This window comes from Wolffia australiana, chromosome 1 (assembly GCF_029677425.1).
Source record: "Wolffia australiana isolate 7733 chromosome 1, ASM2967742v1".
NCBI lineage: Eukaryota > Viridiplantae > Streptophyta > Magnoliopsida > Alismatales > Araceae > Wolffia > Wolffia australiana.
In genome coordinates, this window is record NC_135835.1 from 13,695,001 (window position 1) to 13,699,084 (window position 4,084).

Consider the following 4,084-nt stretch of genomic DNA (forward strand, 5'->3'; position numbering starts at 1 on the left):
GTTGCGGGACAGAGAGAGAGAGAGAGAGTGATTGGGGGACAGAGAGAGAGAGGGAGAGAGAGAGAGAGAGTGATCGGGGAGAGACAGAGAGAGAGAGAGCGCGCGAAACAGCGAGGGATAAGGAGAGACCGGAGAGGGACCGTGGGAGCGACAGATATAGAGAAAAAGAAGGCGAGAGGGCGAGAAAGGGTCCGCATTGGAAAGAGCAAAGCTACGTCTAACTGGATGCTCGGCGATCCCGCCAGATGACGCAAGCATGACGCGACACTATGGGTCCCATGGGAGAGCACGGTTTTGATTTTTAATCAAAAAATGCGAGCGGAGCGTTTTATTCTAGTTTTTATTCTGTGGCATGATATAGTAACCAAGATTTCATCCACCTTAACTCTGTGAGCGGGTAAAAAAGTCAGCCCCAGGTAATGAGGGTTGTGCTTTGGTTCCGGTGGTTTGCGGCGGCGTCATCGTCCTTTGTCTCCTGACGTAGTTGAGCCACCGTCCCAGAAGTAGCAGAAGGTGCAGAGATCGTAGACCCCCAGTTAACGAAGATGGCACATGCGGTGGGAGAGAAATCAAACAAGAAATCCCGTCTCCGCTTGGGCATCGGTGGTTCGCTCCGTTTGGACGTGACCTCCGTTTGGACGTGCATGGACGGCGATGAGTCATCTGTCGTTTTCTAGTACGTCGCGACCGGTACTGGATATTCGAGCTGTGCCGACGTTAGCCAGTATCTTGACCTACCCTACTGCCCCACTCTAGGGCTGCGGGACAACCGGTTAAATTCTCCTCTCCTATGTGAGTCCAAAGGACGACTTCCTGCTCACCCACAAGGGGCCAAGTAGCAAATATTTGTCGTCTTCCCCATGAATTTTAGACTCCTTACTAACTTCTTAACTCCATTCCCCCTCCGAAGATAGGACATCTTATACAATGGATTCGCGGCTCGATCTCGCCGCTTTCACTCCCAGACCTTTCGTCTGGGTGACTTCCAATGACATAATTTGGTATGCACAGGTGGTAGCCACACCGCCTGTCGAAGGGTTCTGTTGGTAGGGACACTCTGCTTTCACGGGGTTAGAGCTAGAAAGCCGATAAATGTGAGATCCGGTTTTATTGAGTTGTGCGGCGCGTCGTGAATCAGCATCGAGACCACATCTTGGCTCGAATGAAGTGGGGTAGCGGCATCGACTGGTTCTATCCTTTTGTGCTATGTTGACTTAAGCGCTGTTCGGAACCAGGGTCCGCCCAGTCTATTGTCGCCCGATTCAACGCCCCACCATTTCTCGAAATCTGATCATAATTACGAGTCCGACTGATTTACATGAGAGTAGTTTCTGGAACAGTGAAAAAGACTTATACGACTCCGCGCCCTCGAGACACGGGAGGAATGAGAGACCCGCGTTGTCTCGGGAATATATGAACCCTGAGAAGCGTGCGCTTACGTATCGAAGAATCAAGATAGCATACTTACGCTCAGAAGTACGGGTCGCCGATCAGAGTTAAGATCTCTGATCGGGAACGCAGGCGAAACGCAGCAGGACCAAATGGCGCCCAGGAGTTCGATACCAAAAAGCGATACATCCAATAATTATGGACATACTAGACAGAAGGCGTCGACCCTCGATTGCAATTGTGGGCCCTAAGAGACGGGAGGCTTGGGAATCGGTGCCCAAAGACTCTAGAAACGCCAGACAGAATAGTTACAACGTAGATGATAGGTACCGCCGGAGAGGGGAAGACCGGAGAGTAGATATATCCGGGTTAGAATGTTTATAACGTACGCCAAGGGAAAGTAAGGAAGAGCTGACAAGCCTCCGCCGGATCGGGAAATAGGCAGACACTATGACAGATCCGGAAGCGGACAAACAGCAATAGAGGGCATACGTGACGGGAGACGCAAATTCGGAAGATCCTATGAGCAGGACCGGAGCAGGCAAAACAAAAAAACCGACCGACACGGCTCGACGTCGACATCCGAATCGGAGACAGGTGACTCGACACTCAAATCGGAAACATAAACAACCGAGGGATGGAACAGAAGCCAGAGGCGATGCCGAAGGGCGCCTTCTGATGTTCGACGGAGGTGTGAAGAAGAAAAAGGAACAAACTGTGCCAGACCAGATCAGAGTCGACTGGGGAGAGAACGTGTTGGGCGAGAGGGAACCAAGAGCTTGGGAATCGAGGACAAGATTAGAGATGGCTCGGTGCTGTATTTTGAAAAATGTTTTGGGAACAAAACACTAGATCGGCCGCTCGGAGGGTACGGATTAGCATGTAGAATCCGCTCGGGGAAGACCAAAATCGAGATGAACGAGCCGGGGACGAAAACGGATCGGAATGAATCCGTCGCAGGATATAAGAGGATGAACGTTAAAGAGATGGGTCAAAGACGAGTGGGGACCCGAGGAATCATGGATGCCGGAGGAGAGAACGGTATCGTTCCTACTATGAAGAGAGGGAACATGGAAAGTGAATTTCGAAAGGCAAATATGTAGGTGTGTTTAACGCGACCCGATGGAGGTAAACGTGCCTCATTCATTAGGAGTGAATGGACGCTCCGAACAGTCGCGAAAACCTCCTAAGTTATGCTAATTTAGAATCGCGAATCAGAGGCTTTCGCGTCAGCACGCCCACCTGAGCACTGTGAACGTTCGGAGCCTTGGAATGAAAATTAAAATGTAATCCCCGGCGAGCCATGCGGCTTTGAATTTACCGTCGAAGTGGACAGCCATGCGGATCCTCGAGCACGGGGTTTCTGGGGATGGAGATTTATTTTAGAGGAATTATCGAAAGGGTATGTCCCCGTCCAGAACACTTCCACCTCCAGGGGTGTTGTAAAACGAGAATATTTTGGTGGACGCGGGTGTTAACCGCACCCCACCGAGGGGTCTCATTTGTACGGGTGCTCCGATCACCTCGGTTTAGAGCCAAAAAGCGGTGAGATGTGAGCCCCAGTTTTCCACGAGTTGTGGGGCGCATAATGAATCATTAGCAAGAGCGTATCTCCGCTCTAATAAAGCAAGGCAACGGGGGAGGAGTGCGGAGTAGTATTTTGTGTGACTCCATTTGCTCGAGACAGGGGAGGAGTGCGGGAGGAGTAGTATTTCGGGTGACTCCATTGGCCCTCGAGACAGGGGAGGAGTGCGGGAGGCGTATTATTTTGTGTGAATTTTGCAAGGCATCTCGGGGGGTGACGGAGTATGCTGAAGGATCAGTCCAACCTTCACTTAAGAATCATAGACTTATAGACGTAAGAATTATAGGCTTTGAGCAAACAAGCTAAGAATGAAATTTTATATGGTGAAATCGAAACTGATGGGTCAGGTCGTTAAGGCTTGAGCGGTCAAATCCCTTTTTCCAATGCTGCCCTGCAGGCTTAGGTGGGGTATTCCAGATAAGACAGCACACATTATGTCTAAATTATAGGACTCTGTTCAAGGTTTGGAACACGGCGTAGTTTCCGTTATAGTTTCTCACAATACCGTCTGATTAGTGAGACCTAACCGCGGACATCCACGTCTATATCCAACGGTGAAAAGCCTCCAAGGAAACAGAGGCGGGAGACATTTGGGTCAGAAGATCCACGGTGGACTTTCCCCCCACCCGCCGTCCGAAGATAGATTTGGTCCACGACGGTCGCGGCACCCGACCGTGGGTTTCGACCTCATCGCCTCATGGTTCTGTATTGCGTTTCTTATTCCTTGTACTGCAGATACTTGTGGGCGTGGAGGAATGGGTTGCGCGTTATCGTCTCCTCTCGTCGTCGGGGCCGCAGACGACTAGACAACGGGCAATGTATCAGACGTGCTCTGGGCGGGCGTGACCCGCCTGGGTGGCTATATAACACCGTGGTGGTCGCTCGTCTTTCTACTCATCGGCTGAAAGAAGGGTAGACGCAACGCACAGCCACTCCTAGAAAGCTTTCGACATCGCAGTGAGAATGAAGAGCCAAGTGGCAGCCATTCTTCTTTTTGCGGTCCTCGCGGCCGCCGCTCTTCCGTCGCGCGCAGACTGGACTCGGATAAAGACGGTAGAAGACTACAACCACGCCGTGGGCGTCGCGCGCTTCGCCGTCGCCGCGCATAAC